This window comes from Rhipicephalus sanguineus, chromosome 11 (genome assembly GCF_013339695.2).
Source record: "Rhipicephalus sanguineus isolate Rsan-2018 chromosome 11, BIME_Rsan_1.4, whole genome shotgun sequence".
Classification (NCBI taxonomy): Eukaryota; Metazoa; Arthropoda; class Arachnida; order Ixodida; family Ixodidae; genus Rhipicephalus; species Rhipicephalus sanguineus.
The window spans coordinates 86,935,714-86,951,559 of NC_051186.1; positions in this window are offsets into that span (position 1 = coordinate 86,935,714).

Consider the following 15,846-nt stretch of genomic DNA (forward strand, 5'->3'; position numbering starts at 1 on the left):
CCAGAAGGAACCACATTAGCATATGTAATTCAGTGTGGTAGAAGAGTGAAATAACAACCACACAACGCGAATTCTGTAACCAGGCGTCACACAATGCGAATTGCGCAACGAGTAGGTTGTTGAATGCTTCCAACCCATTACAAAGGGATCCGCCATAATTCATCGTCATCAGGCACAGCACCAACAAAGCGCATAATGGCTTACATGTTTTTAGCGGGTACCACGGCTCTCCTTTGAATGACGAAAAATGGCATAGTGGCTGTTTCCCTACTTCACAAAAATTCTGATGAGTTATAGCGTAGTGGTTTCCTCGCAAGTGCATTTGCATTGGTTGCCAAGGAAGCCCATAAGCCCATCATCCATTTCCTCAGGGTCTCAATAAGTTCTTCCCTCCTCTCTCTGCCTCTGTTTAATTCCCACGTCAACGTATGTTATATTGCATGATGGGAGAGTGAAATAGCGACCGGGCGTCACATAATGCGAATTACGTAACTGGTGAGCCGTTGAAAGCTTCCAACCCATTACAAGGGCTGAGCCACAATTCTTCATCGTCATCAGTCATCACGTAAACAAAGTGCACATAATGCCTTACAGATGTGTGGCTGGAACCTCGCTTCTGCGCACAATGATGAATAATGGCGTTGTAGGTGCTTCCCAACTTCACAAATATTGTGATTTATAGCGTATTGGGTACGTTGCTAGTGTACTTGTATTAGTAGCCCCAAGAGAGTTTACAACGGGCTCTAGAAATGCCGCTCTTCCAGCTTTCGCTGTGTACTATGCTGCGCTTTCCGCGCAGGCCTGGCGTTTTTAAAATACCCTACGCTTCGAAGCCTGACGGCATTGCTCTTCGGGGGTGACAATGCCCGAGATGCGGAGCGCTTTCTTAACCTTCTTGCGGCAAGGTTTGGAGACACTTGTCGCGAGCATACGTAGTATAGGCCGAGGAAAGTGGCTCCGTGGTACGGTTGATATTTCCTGGTGTCTGCTGTATATGTCAAGATTCCAATGTCAAGATTCCAATGTGAGGAAGCCACTCCTCGACTGGTTTCCTCACGTTTTGCAGGGCAGTTTGCAAACCATTGGAGGGGCTGGCTTCTGTCACCTACACCAGCTTGCTCCTAAGCGTAGTTCCTAAGCCGTGCTTCGAAAGCTCAAGGCCAGGAAGAAAAAACTTCACTGACGATTACGATACTGCCTAATGCGAATTCTGAGCGTAGCTTCGTGTTGGGGCAAGTCCAACTGTGTTTGAAGTTTTGGCTTTCCGCACGGTATCGACTACGCAATAAACCATATATTTTTGCGAAATAGGATTGCACCCACTACGCCATTGTTCGTCTTTCTGCGGATAAGCGAGGTATCCGCTACACATCTGTAAGGTATTATGCGCACTTTGTTGATGCTGCATGTGGCTGATGACGATGAAGAATTACGGCTGAGCGCTTTGCAGTCGGTGGGAAGCACAAACCACACACCCGTTGTACAATTAGAATTGTTTGATGACTAGTTGTTATCTTACTCTTCTGGGGTCTCGCTATATTACACAGGTTAACGCGATTCCTCGCCAGACATGACGCCTGTATGGAGTTTTCTTGGCAATGAGTTTCAAGCTCCAGCATAGCTCTGGGGTTGAATACTCGAATCCCACGCAGAGGGCCTGGGTTCAAATTTTTCATGTCTGTCGGTTACTTTTTCTGTCTATCAGTTACGCCATCGAGTTTCCTACAATACTTACTAGAGGGAACTCTGGCACTAGTGTCTATGGGAGCTGCAACGCACGGCGCTTCAGCCAGCATGGGAATGATGGGTAGTACACGGATTTGTCTAAACTTCGTTCTTTCGGCTCCGTTTGGCTCCACGTCGCCTGCATCCGCTTTGTCGCAAAACGAAGTTCAGTAAAAGTCAGCAGTTTCACTTCACCAGTTTAACTTCTTTAGGCTCACCGAATCAAATCTGGTCACGATGTTCACAACGATCCATTCTTTTATCCGAAAGAAAACAAAAACGCAGCAATAAACAAAGCCACAAGTGCGTTCGAAGCCCGCAAGTACGAAGACTAGGCAAATCCGTGCACTAGCCATCATTCCCATGATGGCTGAACGATCGCAGCGCCAGAGTCCCCTCTAGGTAATTTTAGGAAACTCTATGGGTTACGCCACTGACGGCGACGGCCACGCCGCTCAGCGCAGGGACAGGCGCGTAAGAGCTGCGCTCTAAATATTTTCTAAAGCGATCCTAATGCAAGACTTGGCGGTCTGGGAGTGGAGCCCTCATCGGTTCTTGGGTAAACTTGGGTAAGGTTGGGACGTCAGCACGCTAGATGTTCGCGGTCCTTTAGCGTAGTGAGCCCCATCCGAAGAATTTCTAAAATGTAATTGCTGTTTATACTAATTTCTGCTAATTATATCCTTCCAATTTTGCCTTTGGACGTACCCTAATGTCCACTTTATCTTATACAGCGCTTAGCTTAACCCCTTCCATCTTTTATGTACAAGTTTATTTTTATCATGGTTTTCAGACAACTCGCCCCGGCGCTGAACAGGGTGTTGTGGAAGAGAGCAAAGATTGGCACTCAGTGCTCGTGTTGGTAAAAGACTACTCCCTTACAAGCAGAGACGCACGCGGTTCGTAGTGCCGTACATCCATTACCTTTCCCACAGCACCAAAGAACGTCATGAACAGATAAAGTATGACCATCGTTCACTCTGTACTACGCAAGTCGGCTGCTTTTAATCCACACATCAGCCTGGTGGAAAAAAAAGGTACCCGCACGCCAGAATAAGCATACAAAACCATATACTGATCGCGTGACTACCGTCGTACACGGAACACCTTTATCGTGTTAGAAAACTGATGCGTGCAAACGTGGATGCTACGGCAGCAACCGAGCTCGGGCCCTGCATCACGAGCAAGTGTGAACCATTCCTACACATTGACATTCTTGGTACGTATACAAATGAGTCGCGCCACGATGGCACGAGAATTCTTACTAGCGTTTTCTGCACTACGTAAATGACACAAGTAACCCCTTCGCTACGTAAATTACAACAAGCTACCTTGGATATGCTGCCTCATTTCGTTTTCAATTATTTTATTTTTCTGTTCAATTCTCCTTCATTTCCCCTTGCCCAAGCCAAGCAGCCAGCTGTTCTATTCTGTATTGGATAACCTTCCTGTTTTTAACGTCATTCACTGTCCTCGGGGCTACCAAACAGGGTGTTTTTCTGGCGAATACAGACTTTTACGTAAAAGTAATGTGACAGTAAGACATCTGTCGACTTCACAGAAGAACTGCACGTGGAAGCGGAAATGCCTTGCCGTTGCCAAATATTCATTCAAATGAGCAATTCGAAGGAGAAATGGTCGTTCATCGCTTTCTTAATCGGCGGCTTCTGCGAATTTGCTTATATGGAAACGGATAAGCGGTACACTTGTGCATTTCGGACGACTTGCCTTTTTTCCTGACAAGATTCTACAGCGACGAGCCTTCATTGTAAATCTCACCACTTCGTCGTCACTGGAAGTTCCCACTTGCGTAACAAAGCGGCCTCCTTTTTCTGCCCACTCGCCACCTGGAAAGCTGGATCGGGGCTTTGAAGTTTGAGTATGAATACCTCAAATCACTTGACATTTCTTTGGCTGCATATAACTGGGTATGCCTTATATTGTAGCGCATGACAGCTTTCTCACTAAACGACTGGCCTCATATTCATAATGAAAAGATTATATGAGATGTTTTCGTTAGTTACGTTTTCAGGCTAAGTTTAGCAGCGTCACGTTACTTTCGCTGCGTTAAAAAGCTGGTGTGCGAAAGAGACAGGCGTCCAACTGCCATAGCACATCTGCAATGTGTGCAGCCTAAAAAAAAGTAACACAGTATATTTCCCAACTATTCACTCTATTAAAATCAGTGTTGCTTATTTCTAAACTGTTCATTAAACCTTCTTGGTATGGGGCTTGCTGCGTACCAGCCGTAGTCAAAGCCAAGACGACGGATGCCTTAAACCACAACAAAAACAATTAAGGAGGAAGTCCTTGGTGCATCGTCAAACGCGAAAATCGAGCGGTGACGTCGGCTTCCCGCGGGAGTCGGCGCCAACACAAGTGATGCAAAAAAATCACATCAGGTGATGACGTGCACCCTATGGTGTCACGACGTCCCCGATTGCCAAATGTGTGACATCAATTGATGACGTCATCACGTGACATCGCAGCTTGGTCAAAGGTGGGCCGATCACGGAGGCAGTGCAAAACCACGTTAAATGCAGAAAGCTTTCGGAAGGGGGTGGTAAGGGATCAATACATCGAACGGAAAAAAAGAAGACTGTTTTCGCCTTGAAATCGTGTTAGGCACAAGCGTTGCTGTGAGTTTTTTTCACGTGGTGACTCATACGGATGGGTCAGAGCAACGCCCTATGGGCGCGATGCAAGGCAGCGAAGTCCTAAATCCGGGGCAGCAGCTATCTGCGAGACCGAGTGGCTGCGTCCATCCTTCGAGGTAGCCAAGGGACCAGTCCCCCGGGGAAGCGCGCAGGCTGCCTCTTATAAGGCGCCAAAGTGTGCCAGGCGCACCGCTACTGGGCACCACATGGCACTATTACTGGTTACGCGTGGTTCCCGCAAACATTTCTATAAATGGAAAACTAGCAAGTACTTTAGGCTACAGGTGCACTATGGCAGAAAGCTTCAGGGCTCTCTATGTTATTCTATAGCTATAAATAATTTCTAAGGACAGAGTCGTGGCATGAATATGCATTATAACGAACAGCGCGTGAATATGGTGCACCTGCCGTAGGAACAAAGCAGAGGTAACGGAAAGTTGAACCGTGATTTCAAAGCTCGTTTTCTGCGATCGACATATTTTGAGCACATGGACGCTTTACTGCATGTTTGCTTCGGACTACCTTCGTGTCAGCTTGGGTGACTTGGCCTGTCTTATTGAGTATTTCCTAACTTTTAACAACAAAGAGTTATTATTTCTGTTTGGTGCCGATATGATTGGAAGCCACGTTATATTTTATCGCGTGGTAGTTTGTTCCACGGTGCACGAAAAGTCGTGAGGCCAAAAAAGAGCTTGGCGTACTATCGAGAGCATTGTGACAGGGACACGCGACAGCGTGGCGAATAGCCTCAAAACCGAAGCCGGTCGATTCGCGGTGGCCGCTATCGAAAATTAAGTTGAAGGGGCGCCGCGATTCCGTTAAATATTGGCACGCCGCCTCGCTACTGCTGATAAAAAACAGCAGCTGATTGCGTATCACTTGCCGCTTGCGAATATAAGCCGGGTGCGTGTCGCATATTCGCGCGTCGTTTAAAAGATACGCGTGCTATAGGAGTGACAAGAGTTCGCGGAAAAAATTAGCGAAGCTTGCACTGGAGGCGCAATGCTAAAGAGAGAGCGAAGCTGATGGGCACCAATGATTACGAACTCTTGTCCTACATCATGCTGGCTGCGTATGCAGGGTCGGCTTGGCGTTGCCGCTGCCTCTCCCGCTTAGCAGCAAGCTTTGCTACGCGAAGCGCGGCCTCTTCTTCGGCAGTACAAACTGTCCTAGGCCGGGCCATAGTAACTACTGAGCGAGTGCAGCGGCGCGCTCGCTCAGTTGTTACCATGGCCCGGCCTAGGATTCATTGTGTGCTCATGGAATTCATGGTGTGCTCCACTTGCAAGGACGCGTTAACATCGGCCAAGGTGCCCGTGATGAACGGAACTTTAAGGCGACCCATGCGCTGCTTCGCATCCCCACGTGGTTCCCTTTAGTGGGAGATGGTGTAATCTCCCACTAAAGGAGACCGCGGTCTCGCACATCAGAGAGTACACTACAGGACGCGTTGCTTCTGAGATTATGCTCACTCGCTCGACACAAAGCACAGAGCCCACTAAAAAATTCATAATTGACTTTTGAGTAAATAAATGCTACGGCTTTGAAGGGTACTGGTTTGTGCTATTTGGTGGAAATTTGTTGTACAGTTACTTCCGTTTTACCCCTGTCCCACTTTATCAGGAGTGCAAATAACTATACCACAAATCCGATGTTTTTTATTAATACTTTAACTTTAAAATTTTGCATACAAATAACAACCGTTACGAACCATTACGGAACATTTTTTTTTTCGTTCAGGAACAGAAATTGAACGAAACTTTTTGCGGTGGAACGAAACTAAAACCGAAGCGAAAAACATTTCCGTCCGACACCCTGGTTAACAGGCGGCAGCCACCTTGAGTTGCCTTCTGTTGAAATTATTTTCGAGCACCGATACTCCATCCCTCGTTATAAACCTATTGCGCTGTTTTGAAAAACAAATGTCAGAAATAAAATTCAAGCGAACTTATTGGACGATCCGCATAGTCGGGACGCCCACCACAACCGCTTAGCACCGCTTCAACAAAGACAGCCATCGGGATCAGGTTCAATATTATATTGCCTCACGCGCTTATTTATTTTTATGTGATCGGGCTTCGCCCATGAAAGCTGTTAGTGCCGCTCGGCGCAGACCACGACCAATGCTTCAGAAACATTGCGATTATTTCAGCCTGTCCTTTTACTTCCCGCCGCCAGGGACCGCACCTGCAACCTTACGCGTGAGACTCGAGCGATAACGCTGGAAGTCGTTTGATCAGGCATATATGAAAGCCGACGAGTTTCACAGACGATCTGTCTTATCTACGACTGGTTTCGCTCACCGCTATAACTGCACAGCAAATAGTGCTTCTACAGCATACCTGGAATTTCGCTTTTCTTGGACACAAGTTCGCCCAATAAAGAGCTTCGTTTTTACCAGCCCTACTGCTGCCACCTTCGCCATTGCAACCATGTGACATTAGGGTGGCACACAGGAAATGACGAATATTATCTAGAGGCCGACAGAGGCGCTCAACAAATCACTTAGATCCTCGACCAATGATATCAATTTCAAAAACGTTCTTTCGGGTATTGACATGCGATATTAATGTGAGTGTGAATAGATAATCTGTATATCACGAGTTCGATATTGCCGCTGCCTAAAAATAGAAGAAATATGTATAGGTGCTTTGCCGGTGAACCTGCAACAACTAATAGATATGCATGGGCATTGGCCGAGCAAGCTTTCAATAGACCTTCGACGAAGGCCACATGAGCATCTCGAGCTACTTGTTGCAGGTGCTCGGGTCGAGGCGGGCCCGTTGTTAGCAATCACAGACGTTTACTTCTCCTGTTGCGCTGTTGTCGGAGCAGTGTTGTGTAGAGCGCTGCTCAGCTAACAGTTCCAGCCTACTGGCTTCATGATTGGGAGCATCTACTCATAGCTCCGTCTTCTATATATTGCAGTTTAACGGCGTGTGCCCGACCGACATGCCTGATCCGTTAGCTGACAGTTCTCTTTTGAAATCGATTGGACCTACATGTCCTCGTCCCGAAAAGCTGCAGGCAGGTGCCAAACACGCCCTACAATTAAACGCCTACACCAGGAAGGCACACCTTCCTGCACAGCAAGAACACAAAAAGGGGCTCCAATTCAGGCGCTCCTCGGCCCACATTTCACACCGTGCGGGCCCAACCTTCCAGCCGGTGTAACATTACTGTAGCCTTGCGTGTAAAGTTGGTGCTACTAAAGTGTTGCATACAAATCTTATATCGTCAAATGCCAGCTGCAGACGCGCGGTGTATTTTGTCTTGTTTCAATAAGATAATGTAACCTTCCTATTTTATTGCGACAGCAATTATATGGACAGTCTCGGCTGGATTTTGCCGTCACCGTCGCCGCCGTCATGCACCGTATATGTATAAGTATGTATATATCTATAAAAGCCGCAAAGAAAAATAATTCAGAAAAATGCTTCCGAACCGCGGAATCGAACCAGGGACCTCTTGCTCCGCAGCGAGTGGCGCTATTCACTACGCCACGAAACGCAGATCCTCCACGTAGCTAACGTGGAGCGTTATATACACACCATTTACCGCTGTGCGGACTCAGAGACGGTAGGCGATGATGAGCGTTTCTTCATTACCAGCGAGATGGCGCTACGAGCGCGACGGGCGCATTTAAAAGTCGTCGGCGAGCTCGCTCCCTTCTTATACTTGCGCAGGGAGAACCTCGCCCTTCCGCTGCCTACTGGCGCGGTTTTCTCGTGGTGAGGGGAAGAGTAGTGTTTCAAACTTTCACCGTGATGTCCGCGCTCATGTTACGGAGCGTACGAAAGCCACGCGAGCTCAAGGGACGCCGCTAAACGAACAAACAGAAGATGAGCGTGAACTATCAAGTGTCACAGCTCGACACTTGAAGCACGCTAGTTTCCTTCGCTGCTTCGGCTAGAGGTGTGCACGGGCTCCGGGTAGCCCGAAAGCCCGAGCCCGACCCGGCCCGCGGGCCGGGTTCGGGCGGGCCGACGTATTTTCACCTCGGGCCCAGGCCGGGCTCGGGCTACTTGGAGTTTTATCGGGCCGGGCTCGGGCCCGGCGCAAAAGCCCGACTCAAGCCCGAGATATAGAAAATGAGCGGGAATTGTTTTCCAGCACGCATACAGCGCCTTTTCATCGACCGCCCTTTACCACTTTTCCTTTCCATTCGCTACTTTAAACAAAAGGGAAGCGGGTAAAGCACTGCCTCTGTTGCACTCTGAAAAGCAGAGAAGTAACACCACCTGGGCTAGTGACGGCGCCACGCGACTGTTCGCCTTAGATTTAAGGCCATATCCCATATGAGTGAAAATGCACGCGACAGCGACGAGCGACCCGACCGTAGATCGCCTGCGTGTAAGGTGACGCTTGCATGGGCATACCCCATACACGTGACGGCTTTGGCGAGCGAACTCCATTGTTGCTGGCATGAGGCCTTCTACTTGTTTAGCAAAAGTGCCGCGGTGTAGCAGGCATGCAATGCAAATAGAATATTTGTTACATGTTCATACGTAAAACGTTTACCGTTGTCTCGCAGTATTTTTTATATGCACGTGCATAAGTATTACGTTATTTGTTGGTGTACAGCATGATGTGCTTAGCACGTCGCTGATTGTTTGCGCTGCGAACCTTCAAAAAGCCGGGCCGGGACGGGCCGTGCCCGGGATTGTGTTTTCCTGCGTCGGGCCGGGCCGGGCGGGCTCGCAGCCCTTTGCCGTCGGGCTCGGGCGGGCCTTCGACAAAGTCAGCGGGCCCGGGCCGGGCTCGGGCTCGGAAATACGGCCCGTGCACAGCTCTAGCTTCGGCCGCCTTTGCAACAGGAGCGCTGTTCAAACTGAGAATATCCATTGGCGAGCCTCACTTCGTATAGCATTAATTTCTTGCTATCGCATTCATTGCTTCGCCCTTGCGGCGAAACTGAGACTTTTTTTATTGCGATAGCAATTATATGGACAGTCTCGGCTGGATTTTGCCGTCGCCGTCGCCGCCGTCATGCACCGTATATGTATAAGTATGTATATATATATATATATATATATATATATATATATATATATATATATATATATATAAAAGCCCCAAAGAAAAATAACTCAGAAAAATGCTTCCGAAGCGGGGAATCGAACCAGGGACCTCTTGCTCCGCAGCGAGTGGCGCTATGCACTTCGCCACGAAACGCAGATCCTCCACGTGGCTAACAGCGAGCGTTATATACACACCATTTACCGCTGTGTGGACTCAGAGACGGTAGGCGATGATAAGCGTTTCTTCATTACCAGCGAGATGGCGCTACGAGCGCGACGGGCGCATTTAAAAGTCGTCGGCGAGCTCGCTCGCTTCTTATACTTGCGCAGGGAGAACCTCGCCCTTCCGCTGCCTACTGGCGCGGTTTTCTCGTGATGAGGTTAAGAGTAGTGTTTCAAACTTTCACCGTGATGTCCGCGCTCATGTTACGGAGCGTACGAAAGCCACGCGAGCTCAAGGGACGCCGCTAAACGAACAAACAGAAGATGAGCGCGAACTATCAAGTGTCACAGCTCGACACTTGAAGCACGCTAGTTTCCTTCGCTGCTTCGGCTAGAGGTGTGCACGGGCTCCGGGTAGCCCGAAAGCCCGAGCCCGACCCGGCGCGCGGGCCGGGCTCGGGCGGGCCGACGTATTTTCACCTCGGGCCCAGGCCGGGCTCGGGCTACTTGGAGTTTTATCGGGCCGGGCTCGGGCCCGGCGCAAAGCCCGACTCATGCCCGAGATATAGAAAATGAGCGGGAATTGTTTTCCAGCACGCATACAGCGCCTTTTCATCGACCGCCCTTTACCACTTTTCCTTTCCATTCGCTACTTTAAACAAAAGGGAAGCAGGTAAAGCACTGCCTCTGTTGCACTCTGAAAAGCAGAGAAGTAACACCACCTGGGCTAGTGACGGCGCCACGCGACTGTTCGCCTTAGATTTAAGGCCATATCCCATATGAGTGAAAATGCACGCGACAGCGACGAGCGACCCGACGTAGATCGCCTGCGTGTAAGGTGACGCTTGCATGGGCATACCCCATACACGTGACGGCTTTGGCGAGCGAACTCCATTGTTGCTGGCATGAGGCCTTCTACTTGTTTAGCAAAAGTGCCGCGGTGTAGCAGGCATGCAATGCAAATAGAATATTTGTTGCATGTTGGTACGTAAAACGTTTACCGTTGTCTCGCAGTATTTTTTATATGCACGTGCATAAGTATTACGTTATTTGTTGGTGTACAGCATGATGTGCATAGCACGTCGCTGATTGTTTGCGCTGCGAACCTTCAAAAAGCCGGGCCGGGCCGGGCCGGGCCCGGGATTGTGTTTTCCTGCGTCGGGCCGGGCCGGGCGGGCTCGCAGCCCTTTGCCGTCGGGCTCGGGCGGGCCTTCGACAAAGTCAGCGGGCCCGGGCCGGGATCGGGCTCGGAAATACGGCCCGTGCACAGCTCTAGCTTCGGCCGCCTTTGCAACAGGAGCGCTGTTCAAACTGAGAGTATCCATTGGCGAGCCTCACTTCGTATAGCATTAATTTCTTGCTATCGCATTCATTGCTTCGCCCTTGCGGCGGAACTGTGACTTTTTTTATTGCGATAGCAATTATATGGACAGTCTCGGCTGGATTTTGCCGTCGCCGTCGCCGCCGTCATGCACCGTATATGTATATGTATATATATATATATATATATATATATATAAAAGCCCCAAAGAAAAATAATTCAGAAAAATGCTTCCGAAGCGCGGAATCGAACCAGGGACCTCTTACTCCGCAGCGAGTGGCGCTAGCCACTACGCCACGAAACGCAAATCCTCCACGTTCGTAACGGCAAGCGTTATATACACACCATTTACCGCTGGACGGACTCAGAGACGGCTGCGCTTATAAGCGTTTCTTGATTACCAGCGAGATGGCGTTAGGAGCGCGACAGGCGCATTTAAAAGTCGTCGGCGAGCTCGCTCGCTTCTTCTTATACTTGCGCAGGGAGAACCTTGCTCTTCCGCTGTCTGCTCGCGCGGTTTTCTTGTGCTGAGGGGAAGAGGGATGTTTCACGCTTTCACCGTGATGTCCGCGCTCATGTTACGGAGCGTACGAAAGCCACTCGACCTCAAGGGACACCGCTAAACGAACCAACAGAAGATGAGCGCGAACTATCAAGTGTCACAGCTCGACACTCGAAGCACGCTAGTTTCCTTCGCTGCTTCGGCCGCCTTTGCAACAGGAGCGCTGTTCAAACTGAGAGTATCCATTGGCGAGCCTCACTTCATACAGCATTAGTTTCTTGCGATCGCATTCATTGCTTCGGCCTTGCGGCGAAACTGTGACTTTTTTACTCCTATGACAAATTTGCCAACAGTGCGTCTTCGTTACATAGAATAACTTGCGAAGCACGGTTTCCAGAGGATGGGTTAAATTGCTTCTGGCTCTTTGACGTGGCTGTTTATTACTGCATTCAAGAAAACAGCTAAAGGATAAACTTATTCAAATGGAGCTACAAGGGGCAATAATGGACTAATGATACCTCACAAGTATAGGCTATAATTCTACGGAACAATGAAAGGCTAGCTCCCGCACCTCATAGTAATCAATGACAAGTCTCTAAAAACATAATGCGACCTTTTTTTTCAAAGGCCATATTGTGCCTTACCGGCCGTCACTCTCATTGCTATAGACAGGAACTAAAGCGCACTGTCTGAATATTAAGCACTGACACTCGCAGCACCATAACCGAACGTTCCCAACACTCCCAGCGATGTTGCATTGTCCCTATGCGACACTAATAGCTTATTCGATTATACTTATTTTGAGGACTCAGCTGATAGTCTGAACGTTATTACATGGAGGTCAGTAATGAAGAAAACTACCTGTAATATGTGACACAATTTAGATGCGACATTTTCACGAGGCTCACGTGGACCTTTTTCCTTCAATTGCTGCTCTCGTCAGTCGGGTTCTTCTAGGCTCTTGCATTCTCCTTTCAAAGGTTCCAAAGCGCATATTGTATTTCTTCCTCCTGCTTCTGCTTCTGACGCAACTTTCTGTTCCGTTGTTGAAGGTAGAGGCACAAGTACCTCATCTTCTTCCTTTGTCATCGTTCCTCCCTCATTATTTGCCTTTCCCACATCTTCAATTTTTCTTCTTCTGGCTTCACTTCTCCTTCTGGCTTCTCTTATTTTGGCTTCATACCTCATCTGGATTTCTTCTTGTGGCGTCAGTTTCTCCTGTTTGATGCCCACTTGAACTTCCTCTGCCTTTATTTTCTCCTCTTTTATGTCGACTGGAACTTCTTCTGCCTTCACTTCTTCCTCAGCGTCCACTAGAACCACTTCTGCCTTCATTATCTCCTTTTTAGAGTCTGTTGGAGACTCCGCCTTCATTTCCTCCTCTTTGGGGTCGACTGGAGCTTCTGCTTTATTCTCTTCTCCTTTACTGTCGACTAGAGTTTCTACCTTCATTCTTTCATCTTTGATGCAAACTGCAGCTTCCTCTGGCTTCATTTTCTTAACCTTAGCGTCGACAGCAACTTCATCAACCCTCAGTTTGTCCTCTCTAGTGTCGACTGAGATTTCTGCATTCATTTCTTCCTCTTTAGTGTCCACAGTGCATTCTGTCTTCACTTGCTCGTCTTTCTTATCTGCCGACTTAATATGCACATAATCGATTGGCCTTGGCAGTTTGAGGCACTGGGTACACATGTATATAGTTTGTTGCCCCTCGTCAATTTTCGGGAACTCCGAGGCGCACAGTGTGCACGTGCACCAATCCAGAGCAATATTCGGGAAGCAGCTCTTGATGTGGAGGCGGATATCGTAGTTATCGGTGCGTACGCGCCGTAGCGAAGGAAGACAGGCTAAAGTTAAATCGAGATCCGATGGTAGGTCTTCCACGTCATCCAGGCTGCAGTCGTCGAACCAGTCTGTGTTAGTGCGGAGTGTTAGCCGCTCCACACGTTGAAGTATAGGGCGCTCCCCGCACGATTCGTCAGGGCCTTCAACAAACGCTGCCGTAAGTTCGTCCTTATCAATCTCCAGTTCTCGAAGGCCCGGACAGGACTTCAGAAGCTTGAAGAACGACTCTTCCGTCATTTCACTGCCGACGCGAAGATGTTCCAAGTTGGAGAAATCTGCGGCAGTGTCTTCTTCGTCATCGACGCCACACACGCGTATTCCAAGGAACTTCAGCTGGGGGCACAGTTTGGCAATCAACGAAAGTCTCACGCCACAGAAGTGCGACAGGGACAAGTACACAAGCCGAAGCACCGATAGCACTTCGGTCACATGAGGCTCGAATGGGCTTTTATCTTTCGGCATGGCAGAGAAGAGCGAGAGATGCGTGACTTTGGTGTAGCTGGCCACTTTTCCGATTGCGCTCTCGCACGCTGCTGTGAGCTGCAATGAAAAAAAGAAGGCATATTATAGTATGCAAATCAAACAGTTTCGTGTGAAGTACAGATAATCGTAACATCGACGTAGTAAACTTCAAGTCTCGTAGTCTAGTGTAACTATTGTTTTGGAGGTAAGTTTACGTTGAGAAGTGTCCCGCTATTACTACTTTATTCAAACGAAATTCAATGGTTATTTTAATATAGTATGCGGGTATTTGCCACGGATTAGCAACAACCATCAGGGGTGACCGTCCTTATGAATTATAGTATGCAGGCATTTGCCACGGATTAGCAAGGATCATCCGGCGTGACCGTCATTATGGACTTGCTGCGAAGCTTACAGTTCACTGTGACACGCGCATCGACATCGCAGGCTTGTGGACCCCTCGGGTAGACGACACGGAAACGTGCAATCAGTTCAAAGCAAAGCTTCTTGCTGCGAGGGCGATGGCTGCCTCTGGCAGCATTCGCACAAAAAAAATTAGTGAGATTTTAGCGGTATTGGGCGTCACGCACCACAGTAAGCCGCATCATACGGTCCGCTAAGAACGAACGTGCAAAAATGTTCCCTTGCTCTTCAGAGACTCCTTCGGTCGCATCGGCAATATGGCCTGAGCTACGACAACACGTGGGTAACGCGAAGCCGGCCTTTCTACGTCGGCATGAGAGCAGTAAAGGTGCTGTTAAGTGGCTATGTGATTGACAATGTGGTGTTTTATAGCGTTTGCTTAGGTCGTGACGTGGGCCCAAAACCTGGTAGCGATATATATGAATAATGAAGAATATGTCATATATATAAATAAAACACCCACAGTAAAGCTGGGAAGAAGGAAGCAGAGGCAGTTTTCATTGTTTTGTCCAAAGGTCGTATGGAAAACGTGGCCTGCGCTACACGAATATGTTGTGTGACGGCGACAAAAGAATATTTTCTGTCCTACAACAGGCAGAGAACAATGGTTACATTGAAGCACTACAGAAAGGACTGCACAAACCATGTGCACAAATGAATGGGTACCACGTCACGACATCTGGTGCGGAAGAGCAGACGTGAGGGCGAGCGAGGCCTTGGTGGTAGGCTTAAATGTCAGCTATTTATCAGAATGAACAATATAACGGCCGGGCAGTGAGAAATCGCATGAAGGTGAATATGGAGAGGCGCAAAAAAACTCGTGAAGGCTCCATAAATCGTCATGTCGCGCCCACTGATAAATGCCCAGATCACTCTGCCTGTGCCAGGCCAATGAAAGTTCAGCGCAGTGCTGCACAGGCAAAACAAAGCCTGGCCTGACGCGGAACACACCCACAATTTCGTAAAAGACGTGGCGGCAGCACTGCGGCCAGTGTATGCCATATTATAAAGAAGGCCTTTTCTCTACAGGTGCCTACGGGCAAGACTCAAAACTGTAATGAGAGCTCAAATAAAGACAGCGCTAAAGGTGCACTGCGCTGCACGATGGACAGCTCGCGGATCAATCTAACTGAGCAGGTCGCAAAGATGACCAAGTGGTGGCACCACAGTATTCCCCTGCCCCCCAGAAAGTCTGCGCCCGTTATTTTTTGAATGTTCGAGCGTATGTATTCGCTTCCTATGCCAATCGGTCGATTTCTTGGCTTAGCTTATGCTAGTGCAGCTGCCTTTTCAACTGCTTCGTCATGCTTCTACAGGCTTCAGGTGGCTGTGCTATCAGGCTGTCTGTAGCCAGAATGTGCGGTGTGGTTAGCGGTTTCCTAATGGTGGCAATGTGCAGCTACTTCTTGAAGAAGTTACTCCATCTTTCTGCCGTTTTGGCTGTCGAAGGAGATACGTTCTGCCGTTGTCAATATTCGCTCTACTTATGCAAGTACAGACAGAGAAGACGCATCTTTTCTTGAATATGACTTCAAGCTCAATGAACGTCATGCCACGTTCTTCGTTCCTGATGCCTCGAGTGTCGTCGCAACGCCAGCGAAAGACCTTTAGCGAAATGTTGGTGCAGCGTGGTCGCAAAAACGATCAACGGCTCAAGGTTAGTATTTCATGCCCCACCACCAGAGACGCTGGCTGCACCCAAGTTCAATTTGTGCAAGGGCCCGCGGC